Source organism: Colobus angolensis, unplaced genomic scaffold (genome assembly GCF_000951035.1).
Source record: "Colobus angolensis palliatus isolate OR3802 unplaced genomic scaffold, Cang.pa_1.0 Scaffold309, whole genome shotgun sequence".
Lineage (NCBI taxonomy): Eukaryota > Metazoa > Chordata > Mammalia > Primates > Cercopithecidae > Colobus > Colobus angolensis.
The window spans coordinates 90,283-106,958 of NW_012116366.1; the positions used below are offsets into that span (position 1 = coordinate 90,283).

The 16,676-nt window shown below is 36.3% G+C and overlaps 1 long non-coding RNA gene across 1 annotated transcript in view; it reads left to right on the plus strand.

Moving 5' to 3' along the window:
- LOC105517838 overlaps positions 1 to 16,676 on the plus strand; it is a 59,417-nt gene that overhangs the window by 3,532 nt on the left and 39,209 nt on the right. The window contains exon 2 of the long non-coding RNA XR_001002721.1: positions 436 to 524. This is a non-coding gene — a long non-coding RNA (uncharacterized LOC105517838). The remainder of the gene's footprint in view (positions 1 to 435; positions 525 to 16,676) is intronic.

Consider the following 16,676-nt stretch of genomic DNA (forward strand, 5'->3'; position numbering starts at 1 on the left):
TTTTAAAGGAAAATCTGCAGGGCAGAAAAATACACAAAGACTAGTTGATCCTTTGAAAACTTCGACTACTGTCATTTCTCAAATGTAAATAAAACTTCTAAAAAATTTTGTTTAGGAAGTGTCAAAAACTGTTAATAAGAAAAGTAATCAATAGGATTGGAACATGTTACTTATGTTAATAGTGCATACTTTCATGCTTAACATCAGGTTTCTAGAGTTTAAATGTGTCCCACAAAGTTCATGTGTTGAAAACTTCATCCCCAATGCAACAGTGTTGGGAGGATTCCAATAGGAGGTGATTAGGTCATAAGGGCTTTGCCCTTATGAATGCATTCATGTTGTTATTGCTAGAGTGGGTTAATTATCTTGAGGGTAGGCTTGTTAAAAGGAAGTTCAGGCCCCTCTTTATCTCTTGCTTTCCTAAATTCTCTCTAGCCCTTCCACACTTTGCCACGGGATGGTACAGCAAGAAGGCCCTCATCAGATACAGGACCCTCAGCCTTGGTTTTCCAGTCATTAGAACTGTAAGAAATAAATGTCTTTTCTTTATAAATTACCTAATCTGTGGTATTCAGTTACAGCAACACAAAATGGACAAAGGCACAGGTGTTATTTTTCTGCATTATTTTTGGATCTCATCCTGACCTAAGATCGCAATAGCTGTATCATTAGTGAGTCAACTCAGTTGGCTAACAGCATGACAGTAAGATATAAAACCACTCATCACAACAAAATGGGCAATCTCACTTGTGAAGAAGCTAACTCCCCCAAAATGGTAAGGAAAATAAAGCTTCTGTGCAACCAGATAACATCCAAATATAGATAAAATGAGAAAAATGTGGTTGGTAGAAAATTCAAATTAAAATGATTTTTCAAATATTCTAAGATGCAATGTTCTTTTATTTCTGGAATATCATTTTTGAAACACAGTAGTACATACTCTGCCAAGGGTGAGACAAGCAAATGCTCTTTATCTAGCTTATCTAAATAACCCATATGTAATAGCTTATGATATAACCTAATATAAATAACCCAATACATAACCTATGACAATTATAACCTAGAATAATTAAAAATGTTGACTTTTCCAAACCAAGAAATTCATACAGGAGTTTTAAAATACTATATCATCATTACACATTGAACATGGAATATGCAGAGCTGTTTATTCACTGCAAAATTTTGTATTAATTTATTTTTCTATGGTAGTTTGAGAAATTCATTGTAAAATATAGGCTTCAAATTATCTTAATTTTCAAGTTCTCTTTTAAAAAATACTTTCGAGCAAGACTCCGTCTCAAAAAAAAAAAAAAAAAAAAAAGAAAGGCCGGGCGCAGTGGCTCAAGCCTGTAATCCCAGCACTTTGGGAGGCTGAGACCGGTGGATCACAAGGTCAGGAGATCAAGACCATCCTGGCTAACACGGTGAAACCCAGTTTCTACTAAAAAATACAAAAAACTAGCCGGGCGAGGTGGCGGGCGCCTGTAGTCCCAGCTACTCGGGAGCCTGAGGCAGGAGAATGGCGTAAACCCGCGCGGCGGAGCTTGCAGTGAGCTGAGATCTGGCCACTGCACTCCAGCCTGGGTGACAGAGCGAGTCTCCGTCTCAAAAAAAAAATAAAAATAAATAAATAAATAAAAATAAAAAATACTTTCTTCTATATTAATCTTTATTAAATATATGCAGCTTTGTGATAAACACTGTGGGGTAGAGTATGTAAGACTTGCTTTTGTGACCAGGAACTTTCAGTCTAGTAAAAAAAAAAAAAAGCAAACTATGAAGGATGCGGGTTAGTAAATAAATAACAATGAAGTAAATAAAACTCAGCTCAAACAAGCACACTAAGCCCAATTCAAGGATCGAGGAGTCGTAATATATATTTGTCACAGTAGCTTTTTTATAGGAGTTCACCTGCTACTGGGGGAGATAGATTGACATACAGATCATTCTAGTATAAAGCAGTAATTTACAAAACAGAGGTGAGCACAAAGTAATAAATCCTTCATTTACAGAGTGTTTTCTGATAATTTATGAAGATACGCTTTCAAATTATACACTAACACTTGTGATCATTTTCTAATGAAAGCACATGAATTAGCCATGGATGATATTACGAGCTTTGGCCTTGGTGGGAGAAGATACAATTTCTGTTAATTTCAGTACTTCCACCAAGTTTTATGACATTGAGCTAGTTCCTGTAACCTCTTCATCATTTCCTTCTACATAAAAAGAAAGGTTTTGCTAGATTGGGGTTCTAAATATGGGATCCACTGACACTCAGGAAAATGTCTGTGGGTAGAATTCACAGGGTCTATAAATTGGAATTGGAAAACAAAATCATATTCACTAACTTCTAATGGACATTTAGCATTTCCTTTCATTATGAATGTGTACGGCTAATCACAGAAGTATTTGCAGCACCTCCAAATTTGACACTATGAGACGTTAGTCACAGGTATTTTCATATGACATTATAGAATTGCGATACTTCAATATGTTAATGAGATAACACTATTTTACCCTGTTATGCAATATTTTAATATGTAATAATACATACTGCAATATCACAAATTAGGTTTTTAAAGAATATTTTGATAATTATATTTCAGTGTTGTTGTATTATTTATAACTCCATGTATACATTTTATGAATGTAAAAACATTATTTTGAAAAACGGGTTCACCAGACTTCCAAAAGGGTCAAAAAAAAAGGCAAGTCAAAAATTCCTGCTGTATACAATCTCAAGGACTCAGTACAAATATATAATATTTTCAGCACTGAATTATTATCTAGGGCATTTATACTTTTCTATTCTCACCATGCAATAATTTCTAAGAGTGTTAAGGCGAAACAGAGATTAGCAAAGACTAAAATAAATGATGAGTTTTTAGGACTTTTAGCATATTCTAGGGGTGTAAAGCATCTGAACATGAAAATTGAAAACAACAGCAAGTAAAACCAACAAGCAATGCAGCCACATGTTGTAGAATTTCTGTGTGCATTTTTTTCAGGAATGTTAGTTTACACACTCATGTGTCTTTAATCCATTTTGGTTTTCTGACTCCTTGGCTTGGCCTCACCAATGTTCCTGTGACCAATCACCTAATTTCACCTTCTGGATCACCTCTTCCTGACACTAGATATCAAGTAGCCTGACAAAAAAAACTTGAGAAAATACTTAGGAAAGCTTCTTAGTTAGAGAGTTTTATAGTGGATAAAGACTTTAGTGAAGGCTCTGAGAAATTATAATATTTGGAAAATTAGAGGATGCAGTTGAGGATTTCCCAGCTTAGAGGAACAGATCTGGAGGAGAAGTGTGTGTCGTGGCAAATAAAGATGATGGCCTATCCAGAGTCAATTCTATTAATATGTGTGTGTGTCTGCATACATGTGTGTGCATGTTGTGGGACTGCGGAAAATAATTCAGGGTAGGCATGTAAGCTCAGGTTACAATAAATCAGGAAAACCAGGAATTTAGAAATTATACATGAAGAAAGAGATGAAAAATACTACTTTGAATAAATTACCTAAGAAATAAGGAGAAAATGAAAGTATGTACATGATTAGCATCATCATTACTACTTTTATTCCGTGTTTTGTATTGGCTATGCTTTTATGCTACCTGTAATTCTTTCAGAATCTAAAATTTATTTTTTTCTGGATATTCTAGGCTTACTTTTAAATTATTTTAATGGTTTTCATTCTGATTTGCAGAAAGAAGAGTGCTGTCCATGGTTTCGCTCCTTGTCCACTGACTTGCTGACTTCTGTTCATTTTTCCAGGAGTCACCAGAATGTAAGGTGGGATGGGGGATCAGATTGGGTTAGGCCCGTGATAAACCTTGAGCAAACATTGAGCAAAACATTCTTTGCTCTCTGAAATTATAGCAGTTTTCTCTAGTCTGCAGGGGCCACTTAGCTCTTTCCTTTATTTATATTCTTTATTTACTCACCTAAGCAGTGGATAAACAATTCGTTTGGAGCCTCATTAGGAGTTTAATGAACTTTAACAGAAGGAAGTCTTCTGAGATTTCTAACGAAAGTAAACAAATAGGTAGAGCTCTACATGGCCCCTCCAGCTTAAGTGACAGTATTTAATTTTATAAAATTTAACTAAGATGGAATAAAAATGATATTATTTCTGAAAAGCAAAATTTGCAATACAATAAGTAGATGTGAAAAATATACTTATTATAAAATTACTAAGCAATCTGATAAAAAGATGGGAATATTCAATGAAAGTTTTAATCATATCTTGTAATTTAAATGTTTTATAACACATTTACCCCAACATAATTTCAGTGCAGTGAAAAGCAATTTCAGGCCTTCTTTCTACAATTTACAAATTTCTTAAATGGTTATAGTCAGGGGTTTCCTTAACTCAATAGCACTGCATTGATTTACAGAACACCAGCAAAAAGGTCTCAAGAGTTGTTCATATTTACAAAGGCAAACTTTGTGTAGCGATTTTTAAGTTGCCTTTTATGAACAGGAATATAAACATGCTTTAGAATTAAAGGGGTATCAAAAGGAAATTTGCCATTCTCTGATGTTTCTAGGCTTTTCAGCCTGCTACCCAAAGCTTCAAAAATAAACATAGTTTAGTAAAGCTTCTAAACTCAGGGCGTGTAGAGAAACGACAAGGAAAGAAAGGAAAGAAAACGGTTTGTGTCTGAGATCATGATAAAGTGTATGGTTGCTTCTCACTGGTGAAGATAAAATGTAGCTGAATAGAAACATGTCTTCTGCATCTTGTTCATTTTTACATACAAGGATAAAACACATGAATTGATCAATCAAAGGGTATTTCAGAATGATCAGAGAGACATATAAGTTCTGAAATAAATATTTATACATATGGAGGTATTATTTAGTCTTGATTCTGGAAACATACAAGTGTTGGAAGTAATTGTAGTCTTAACTAGTAGTTCTCTGTCTATGGATTGGTGTTTTTCAAGAATGCTGTTTTCGAGAATTGTAAAATTTATAGGAATTTAAATCTGTTCCTTTGGAGACTTGTGACAGGTTTTTTATTTTACCATGTTGTCAGAGTGTTAGTCCTTTTCTTTCTTATGAAGATGAATACTATAAACATTGTTTACATGGCACTTACTAGCCTGTTTAAGGCTGTAAACTGCTTCAAATGCTTTAGAAAGTATTTTATTGCTTCCATTTAAATATATAAAATTAACTAATTACAAATTGTATATCCAATTATTTAAAATTATTTTAGGATATCTACTTGATTACTAGTGATATGGTTTGACTGTGTCCCCGCCCAAATCTCATTTTGCATTGTCATTCCTGTAATTCCCACATGTCATGGGAGGTACCTGGTGGGAGGTAATTAAATCATAGGGGCAGTTACCCTCACGCTGTCCTCATGGCAGTGAGTGAGTTCCCATGACATCTGATGGATTATAAGGGGCTTCTGCCCCTTTGCTTGGCACTTCTCTTTGCTGCTGCCATGTGTAAAAGGATGTCTTTGCTCCCTCTTCTGCCATGACTGTAAATGTGCTGAGGCCTCCCCAGCCATGATGACTGTCAGTCAATTAAATCTCTTTCCTTTACAAATTACCCAGTCATGGCTTTGTCTTTACTAGCTACATGAGAATGAACTAATACAGTAAATTGGTATGACAGAAAGTGGGACACTGCTGTAAAGATGCCCAAAATTTGAAAGAGAGTTTGGGACTAGCTAACAGGCAGAGGCTGGAATAGTTTATGGGGCTCAGATGAAGACAGGAAAATGTAGGAAAATTTGAAACTTCTTAGAGATTTGCAGGGCTCAGAAGACAAGAAGATATGGTAAAGTTTGGAACTTCCTAGACACTTGAATGGTTTTGACGAAAATGCTGCTGGTGATATGGACAACAAAGTCCAGGCTGAGGTGATCTCAGATGGAGATGAGAAACTTGTTGGCAACTGGAGCAAAGGTGACTCTTTATAATCTTATGCTTTGGCAAAATGATGGGCAGCATGTTGCCCCTGCCCTAGAGATCTGTAGAACTTTGAACTTGAGAGAGATGATTTACGGTATCCAGTGGAAGAAATTCCTAAGCAGCAAAATATTCAAGAGGAAGTGGAGCAAAAGAGTTTGGAAAATTTGCAGCCTGACAATGCAACAGAAAAGGAAAATCCGTTTTCTAGGGAGACATTCAAGCTGGCTGCAGAAATTTGCATAAGTAATCAAGAGCCAAATGCTAATTGACAAGACAATGAGAAAAGTGTCTCCTGGGCCTGTCAGAGACCTTCACGGCAGCCACTCCCATCATGGACCTGGAGGCCTAGGAGGGAAAGATGTTTTATGGGGCCAGGTCCAGGGAAACTCTGCTCTGTGCAGCCTTGGGACTTGTTGCCCTGCATCCAACCCACTCCAGTCAGGGTTAAAAGGGGCCAACATACAGCTCAGGCTGCAGCTTCAGAGGACACAAGCCTTAAGCCTTGACAGTCTACATGTAGTGTTGTGCCTGTGGGTACACAGATGTTAAGAATTGAGGTTTGGGAACCTCTGCCTAGATTTCAGAAGATGTATGAAAACACCTGAACATCCAGGCAAAAGTCTGCTGCAGGGGTGGAGCCCTCACAGAGAACCTCTGCTAGGACAGTGCATAAGGAAAACGTGGGGTTGGAGTCCCCATGTAGAGTCCCCACTGGGGCACTGCCTATTGGAGCTGTGAGAAGAGGGCCACCATCCTCTTGACCCCAGAATGGTAGATATACCAACAGCCTGCACCACGTGCCTAGAAAAGCCACAGGCTCTCCAGGTCATGAAAGCAGCCAGAAGGGAAGCTGGACCCTGCAAAGACACAGAAGAAGAGCTGTCAAAGGCTGTGGAAGCCCACTTCTTGTATCAACATGACCTGGACGTGAGACATGGTGTCAAAGGAGATCCTTTTAGGACTTTAAGTTTCAATGACTGCCCTGCTGAATTTCAGAACTGCATGGGCTTGTAGCCCCTTTCTTTGGCTAATTTCCCCCGCTTGGAATGAGTGTATTTACCCAACGCCTTTACCCCTATTGTATCTAGGAAGTAACTAACTTGCTTTTGATTTTGTAAGCTCATAGGCAGAATGGTCTTGCCTTGTCTCAGATGAGACTATGGACTTGGACTTTTGTGTTAATGCTGAAATTGATGTAGAAACTTTCTTGTTCACTTTGCCAGCCAGGACCTCCAGCTGGCGACATCCACCCCCATCCCCTGCCTGGGCCTCACTTGGCCCCAGGCCTGCAGCTGGAGGCACCTTGCCCACTCATCTCCCCTTGGCTAATATTAGCTGGCACGACAGCTCAGTCTGAGGCTGGGCTGGGAACACCCCAGCCCACCTATATTATATCTTGTACCCACATATGTTGGTTCCTGAGCTCTTGTCCCATGTCCAAGAAGACTGAGGATACACTGACAGTTGAAGAGTGAGGATGCATAGAGAAAAATTTTATTGAGTGATGGAACAGTTCTCAGCAGAGACGGGAAGCAGCGGGGGGTGGTGCCCCACCCCTGCAGTTGGGGGGTTTTGTTCTCTCATTGTGGCTGGGTCTGGAGCTTTTTATAAACTCAGAATGTTAAGTGTGTGCTAATTGATTTGTGAGTATGCAAAAAAGGTTAAAGTGAAGACATCACTCAAAGGAGGTCAAGACAGTATAGAAAACCAATTAGGAAAGAGCAGGTATATGTAAAATAGGTGAAGGGTGGGGATCAATCAGAGCAAAGTATCCCAAGTGGGAAGACAGGTTTTCAATATGGTCTGAGGATTTAACTTGGCTTTCAGGCTTTAAACTGTCTTCAGCTTGAAGGTGGGGATTCACTGGGGCCTACCCCTTTCTGCCTAGGCACTGGACTGCCTACTGTTACTATCAAAATGAGTTAAGACTTTGGGGAATTGTTGGGGAGACATGATTGTGTTTTGAAATGTGAGGACATGAAATTTGGAAGGGGCCAGAGGCAGAATGATATGGTTTGGCTGTGTCCCCTCCGAAATCTCATCTTGAATTGTAGTTCTCACAATCCCCCACATGTCATGGGAGGAACCAGATGTAAGGTAATTTAATCATGGGGGCAGTTACTTTCATGCTGTTCCTGTGATAGTAAGTGAGTTCTCAAGAGATCTGATGGTTTTATAAGGGGCTCTTTCCCCTTTTGCTCAGCACTTCTCCTTGCTGCCACCATATGAAGATGGACATGTTTACATGTTTGCTTCTCCTTCCGCCGTGATTGTAAGTTTCCTGAGGCCTCCCCAGCCATGCTGAACTATGAGTCAATTAAACTTCTTTCCTTTCTTTTATAAATTACCCAGTTTCAGGTATGTCTTTATTAAGCACATGATAATAGAGTAATACAACTAGTTTATTAGTAAGTAATCAAGTAATCTCTTTTTGAGACAGGGTCTTGCTGTCTCAACTGGGTTGGTGTGATCACAGCTCTCATGCAACGTTGCTCCACTTCTGGGGCTCAAGCAATCCTCCCACCTCAGCCTCTTGAGTACCTGGGACTAGAGGCTTGCACCACCACACCCAGCTAATTTTTGTCTATTTATTTATTTATTCTTTTGTAGAGATGTGATTTCTCCACGTTTTCTGCGCTGGTCCTGAACTCCTGGGCTCTCGTGTTTTCCCTGCCTCAATGTCTCAAAGTGCTGGGATTATAGGCCTGAGTCACTGCACCTGGCCTAGCTAGTAGTCTCTTGAAGTACAGAATTGAAACTGGCAAAATAAATTGGCTACAGGTTTTTAGACTGGATTATATTAATAAATATTATTAAAAAGATCATATTGTCCCATTATTAACAATTATTTGAAAATAAAGTCAACCGTAATCCCAAACCCTGATGACCCATTTACTTCTTAAATTATTATTTTTCACTTTCTGTTTTTTAATCAGGGATGTTTGTGCATACTTTATTTATTTATTTTCATCATTTAGGTATGAGATCAAGTATTTCAATCTTCATAGGGTTTACCTTTACCTTAGCTAAAGAGTAAATCTCTGTTCCCTTCTCATTGTCATGCTTCCTTATATTTCCTTTTGTTTTCCTTTATAAGACCTTTAATATGTAAAATAATTACTATTTGATGGTTGCTCTTCCCTCAGTTGATGTTATCTCTCTGAGGGCAGAAATGCTGCTTATATGTTTCCAGTTACAGTAATAGAAATAATGCCTATCCTATAGTATATAATAAACAAATTACTGAGTGAATGAATGAGAAAATCAGAAAAGCTATCATAAATTAAGGGCTGATACTAAAGATATCAGCTAGCCATTCATATAGCAGTAAAGACTGAAGTCCTTAGATTTCCAATGATTAGAAAAAGCATTTATACTCCAAGGATAATTCTTAGAAAATACCTTTCTTTTAAGGATGGAAATATATTTATATTATTTAATATTATCATATTGTATAAAATGTACTATAATTTGTTAATTTATTGTTTCAATGATGACCATTTGGCACAGTTCCAATTTGAGATTATTTATGAATAAGATTGCTGTAAATACACATACATTTATAAACCTTTGTGTGAACATTTTATGGACATATTGTTTTGAAGGGTAAATGCCAGAGAGTTGAATGCTAGGTTACAGCATTGGTGTACCCTCACCTTTGTAAGAAACCGCCATAAATATATGGCAGAACTATATCCAGAATAATTGTACCATTTTACATTCCCTATAGAGTATGAAATTTCCATTTGTTCCACGTACTCACCAATGCTTGACACTGCAAAATTTCTTGAACTATTTGTGTGGATAAGAGCTGTTATCTCTTTATGAAATAATATCTCTCTGAGGAGTAATGATGTCAAACAGTTTTTTATGGGTTTATTGATTATTTTTATATAATCAATAAACTTCTCAAGTATTGAGTAAAATATATTTTCTTATTGTATTTTTGCTTTTTTAAATTATTTATGTAAGTTTTTGTATATTCTGGTTGCAAAGCATTTATCAACTATATTATATATCATATATGAAACATAATATTACATAATATATAAATTATATATATACACACACATATACTGAAAATAGAATGTTTTCTTCCAGTATGCTCATTGTCTGCTTATTTTTTTACTGTGTGTCTCTTTAAGGATAGATATATTCAATTTTGATGAATTTAAATTTAACATTTCCTTATAATAAGGATAGTGCTTTTTGTCCTATATAAGAAATTTTTATTTAACCTACAATTGTAAAGATACTCTTATTTTTTATACAAGCATTATGACTTTACCTACGATTCTTTTAAGTCTATTATCCATCTCAAATTAAATTTTGTCTATCAAGTAAAATAGAGTTAAAGTTCATTTTTTTCCATATGGATATTCAGTTGTTACAGCAGCAAATGTTGAAAAGCCTTTCCTTTTCTCACTGAATTACAGTGGCTCCTTTGTCAAAAATCAGTTGACTATGTATGTGTGATTTTTATTTCCGGACTCTATCCTCGTTTCTGATTTTAAGGAAAAAGCATACATGCTAGCATTAAGGGTAATGTTATCTACAGAGTTTTTTTTCATAGATGTCTTTTCTAAAACAGAAGATACTGTCTATTCCTAGTTTTCTAAAAGATCATTACAGTGAAAGGCTGAATTTTCTCAATTGCTTTTTCTGCTTTTAGTGATTAATCATATGATTTTCCCCTTTATTCTATAATATGATGGTTTAAACATTGATTAATTTTTGAACCTAGGATTTTGTGAAGAATTTTTGTGCATTATAATGCATTCTCTAGTTTTCTTATTAGAGTCATCACAGATCATAAAATGAATCAAGAAATGTTACTTCTTCCTTTTTCATTTTCTGAAATCATTTGTATAAGATTGATGTTGTATTCTCCTTTAATGTATGATGGAATTGACTGGTCAAGGGAACTGGAACCAGAGTTATTTTTTAAAGAGACTTTTTATGAAAAATTCTATTTTTTTAACAGGAAACTTTTCCATTTCTTCTTGGTATTAAATACATTGCTATAAAGTTGTCTCTTATGTTTTTCTTCCTTTTAATTTCTGTAGAATCTGTGATAATGTCCTTTCTTTCATTCTTAGTATTGCTGTTTGTGCTTTCTCTTTTTATTATTTGATTAGTTTTGCAAGGGCTATGAAAATTGTATTACTGTTCTTTTTGTTTACTTTGTGACTTTTTTATTTATTTCCTATCTGCTTTCTATTTTATTGATTTCTACATTCATGTTTATTTTTCCTTTCTTCTGTTTACTTTGGACTTAATATGCTTTGTTTCTCCAACTTTTTAAGTTGGAAGTTTAGAATTTTTTATTTAGAAATATTTCTTTTAATATACCCATTGCATATTATAATTATTTCTATAAATATTACTTTAACAGGTTTTTACATGTTTTGTTTTAATCTTCATTCAGTGCTAAATATTTTCTTCTTTCCCATGTAAGCTTTTAGTTCATAACAAATGTAGAAACGTGTTTATTAATTTTCAAATATTTGGATATTTTATAAATAGCATTATTGAATTTTATTTATTGGGAGTTATTTAAAAAACACACTCTGCCTGATTGTAAGCCTTTGAAATTTACTGAGAATTCTATTATGGCCCAATTTGTTCATCTTGGTCAGTGTTCCATGTGAAATCGAAAATAATTTGTATTCTGATGTTGATGGGTGTAGAGCTCTGTAAATTTCATGAAGTGAACTCTTTATTTCTGATATATTTTTTTCAATTCTGAAATTTCCATTGAAGTCTTTTTTATCATTTACTCTTCTCTGTTGAAATTACCTGTTTATGCATTAGTCCACCTGTACCACGAGATGCTTTAATACACCTACCATTGTTATCTTACATTTTTTCCTGTCTAATTCTAACATCTGGACCATCTGTGGATTATATTATATTGACTATTTTACTTTTTATAAGTTCCTTTTTCCTACTTCATTGGGTCTTTCAGAGATACATATTTGGCAAATTTTATCTTTACATCTTGAGGTGGTTAATAGTGAGTGTCAACTTGATTGGATTGAAGTATTGATCCTGGGTGTGTCTGTGAGGTTGCTGCTGAAGGAGATTAATTTAATATTTGAGTCCGTGAGCTGGGTAAAACAGACTCATCCTTAATCTGGGTGGGCACCATCTAATCAGCTGCCAGCACAGCTTTGATAAAAGCAGGCAGAAGAATGTGAAAAGGCTACATTGGCTTAGCCTCCCAGCCTACATCTTTCTCCCACCCTGGATGCTTCCTGCTCTTGAACATCAGACTCCAGTTTCTTTGGTATTAGACTCGGACTAGCTTTCTTGCTCCTCAGACTGCAGCCTATTGTGAGACCTTATGATTGTGTCAGTTATTACTCCTTAATAAACTCCACTTTTTATATACATGTATCCTATTAGTTCTGTCCCTCTAGAGAACCCTGACTAATATACATCTTAAAACCATGAGCAGAAACTGAAATGAACGAAATATTTCCCCCAGAAAAGAGCATATCTCTTGCTTTCTCAGGCTGCTAATGAAGGAGGATGAGCCATTTTAATTGGTGATTTAGCTCAGCCTTGGATTTATTGTGCCATTAGATCGATTAAGTTTACCTCTGTCCTTATATTTAAAAGGTGTGGTATTAAGACATTTTATTTGTTAGGTTTTGGGTTGTGAGCCCTAGTGAGATTTTCAGAATTCTTGATGCTTTATAACCTAATTAGCAGTTTACTGATTTGTCAAAGATCTCTCTCTCTCTCTCTGTCTGTCTCTGTCTCTCTCTCCTTTATAGTACAGCCAATAGTTTTTTGACTTGCTGGGGAATTCTCTTTACTTTCCAGCCCTACCCTTGTCTTTCTGTTCCTCAGGAAATACAGACTTTGGTTATCTCTGCAGTACACTATGTGAATATTTGATGCATTTTAGGGTTATTTCTCTGCCCTTCTTTCCTGCTCCCAGCCATTAGCAGGATTATTCTTTGTACTTGGTGAAAGTGGTATGTGTTCTGAGGCATCGCTCTTTTCCTGTATCACTGTACACTGTAGGCCCACAGTAAAAAGGCAGTGTATAAAAGTACACTTACTTTGTTACTAGAGATCCCTGGGATTCTAGGCCATCATGGCAGTCACAATGCTATCACTTCCCATTTAATAGAGATTATTATTAATCCTTTAATGCTCGAAGGATCTGTCCACTGTCACTGGAAGTTGTTACCCTACAGTGAAAGCTGAAAGCTTGTATTTATTGACAGGAAATGACAGTAAATTGGGATACCTGAGCTTGGACTTTAAGTACGTAGCCTTACAGATTCTGATGAAGTCTATGAATGCTATATATGCACAATTAGGCACAAAATGTGAGGGGGTGATGCCCTGCTAAGAAAAATAGCAATATCATTTATATTTTGGTTATTTCTCAGGTACAGAAACAAGAGTGATGCACAAATTTGTTTTCCTTTCCTTTCTTCTATTTTCTTTTCAAGGATACATTTTATTAACTATAATCACCATGCTGTGCTTTAGGTCTCCAGAACCTATTCATCTTATAACTGAAAGTTGATACCATACAGCAATCATCTCTCCCCTTCCCTCATCTTCCAGCCCCTAGTAACCACTATTTACTCTTTTTGGTGTGAGTTTGACTTTTTAAATGTATTCTATTTTATTTTAAGTTCTGGGATACGTGTGAAGGACGTGCAGGTTTGTTACATAGGTAAACGTGTGCCACGGTGGGCAAACACTTCTTTTCTAAGCTCTAAAGGTCAGTGTTTTGAGACTTTACGTGCATTGTCCTAGAAGCTGAGCAGATTTTTCTGTGGGCTAAAATACATAAGAGAGACCTATAGGAAAGAAGAGCTGAACTGGGAGACAGTGGTATTGATAGAGGCTGAATATAAAAACGAACCAATATTTTAAAAAGTCATCTCTCTGAAGATGCAAGACAGTGAAGGGATTTGCTTATAAGTAGTGAGATGGAAAACAGGGATTACAAATAAGGCAGCATGTTTAAAACAGAGGATATGGACACAAACCACAAATGAAAACAAAGACTGCCCTGATAGCTGTAGCAGTTATGTTTTGTTTTTTAAATAGGTTTCCTGTAGTCTTAGGTACTGGGAAGAATGCCAGTATTATTTGCCAAGCCCCATGGTCTATGAATGTACCATGACCTTTCTATCTTAGTGTCTTTGGTTTTTCTGCCTAACATAGTTTCTTATCTTCCTTAACCTTTAACCTGACCAACTTCTTTTCAACCACCAGGATTCAGCTTAGATGATGTCTCCTGAAATGACGCCCCACTTAATTTGATGATTCTTATTTATTCTTCCTCTGGTCTCAGATTCTTCTAAGTTGCCTGATCAGGAATAAACAACCATAGAGCAAAGTCCACATCCTATTTGTTATCTGTCTCCCTCACCACTGGCAAAGCCCCTGATACACAATGAGTTCCTGGTGATGATTAAACCCTGTAGATAGTAATCGGGTAGTTGTATTTTTCTTTTTTTCTCTTTTTGATAGAAGGTCTCATTCTGTTGCCCAGACTGGAGCACATTGGCGTGATCTCGGCTCACTGAAGCCTCCTCCTCCCAGGCTCAAGCAATCCTCTCACCTCAGCTTCCCCAGGAGCTGGCACTACAGGTGCGTATCACCACGCCTGGCTAGTTTTTAAATTTTTTTTGTAGAGATGAGGTCTCACCATGTTGCCCAGACTGGTCTCGAACTCCTGGGCTCAAGTGATCCACCTGCCGTGGCCTCTCAAAGTGCTGGGATTATAGGTGTGAGGCACCCCTCCCAACCATATTTTTTCTTATCTCAGGGAAATCTTTTTAGAAGGGAAGAATGCTGCAAAGAAACCTCTTTTTTCAGAAAGAAGTGAGAAGTTTGAAGCAAAGTGAGTTACTTGGGAGATGCTTGCTTGTGTAGTCCCTGCCTGACAAGCCTTTTTCCCCAATACCCATCCTCAGATGAGTTTGCTGTGATATGCAGTGCTTGACATCCCCACTATGAAGATGATAGGGTACACTGAATCCAGACAGAAGGAGGAACCCACCTTCTCTTATTTTCTTCCTGAACTTCATGGAGAGGAACATTAATGCAGCCAAGCAACTGTCTTACTACTAATTGTCTAATGACTCTCCAACAGTTAAAGTCACATGAGACGTTTTTCGTCTTTTTTTTTTGCATCAGCCAATAGTCTATACTTCAGAATTGCCTAATTTTCTCAAGGATTTTAAATGTTTTTCCTCATGACATTATTATGATACTTTTCAATCTATGATACAGAAAATTATCATAGAGATGAGGGCTTTAGGTGTGCATATTTGAGGGAATGTGCATATTTGAGGGAAATATGGAGTAAGTTTTGGAAAAAAGTTTGCAAGGATTATCACTACTGACATTGAAAATAACTGCAGAAGGTGCTATATTTCACTGCTTATGCCCAGTTGAGCAGGGAAAACATTCTGTATTAAAATTAAAAACTTTCAAAAAAGATCTTAAACCATGTAGGTATATTAAAAAAAAACAAAACAAAACTTGGCAAAATTAGAGCTCCAGACACCAAACCACATAAACTTGGATTACAGAATAATCAAACAATGAACATGGTAAAAAAAAAAAAAAAAAAAAGTTCCCAATAACTTTGCATTTGCTAATATCAATATTCATGACAAATCTCAAGAATAATTATTACCCTTATTTTTATATAAGAAATCTAAGTAAGTTGTATAAGGTAACTCAGCAGAATATATATTTATATTCAGTTAATTTGCCTTTAATATCCATTTTCCCTGTTAAATATTCCTTTCCAACTCCTCTGTGTGTTACTCACCCCAATAGTATTACATAAATGTTTTTGCATTTGAGTACTGAACAGTGAAGGGGGTAGCATAGTAAGTTAAAGATACTTGGATTTCAAAAATTATTTTCAACAGGAAAAACAAAAAAAAGGTAAACCTGAGCACAAGCAAGACAGTCCTTCCTGGAAGGAGAGTTAGTTACCTCATAGCTGCATTAAGAGATTTTACTTTATACACAATAGACAAATAGTAAATATTATTATAAGCCTACCAAAATATTTTTTTCTACTTCATAAGATCTCTGAGTCAAGTATTGGAATACCTCAGTTCTTACATTTGGAATACTCTAGGGATCACTCCTCAAGTCTTTTCTATTTGTACTCACACTCCTGGTAATGTCATGCAAACTCACGGCTTCAATATCCTCTATATGACAACTAATTGTGAATTACATTTTCAGTTTAGGCCCCTTTCCAAAATTCCAGGCTTAGGTATCTGGCATCTCCTCAACACATCCTTTGGAATATGTAATTAAAAACCTGTCCAAAACTGAACTTCTTACCTGCCAAAAAGCATGCTCCAGTTAGAGCCATCCTTGTACAAGGGGGTGGGGTGGGGGAGATTCAATTTTCACATGGATCAGGTTAGGTCAAAACCATTAAATTATTCTCTATAATTTTTGTTTTTCTCTCATATCTCACTTTACATTTTTTACTAAATCCTGTAGATTTTGATGTTAAAATATTTTCAGAGCCCATCTGTTCCTTGCCCTCTTCACTGCTAGTAACTTAAGCTACCATGATCTCTTGCTTGGATCCTAAAATAGCCTCTGAAATATTCTCTAACTTTTTGCTCTTGACCTTTTGTATCCATTTTAAACACAGAAGACCAAATGACCCTTATAATATCATGCCATAGCACGGCACTACTCTGCTCAAAACCTTGCC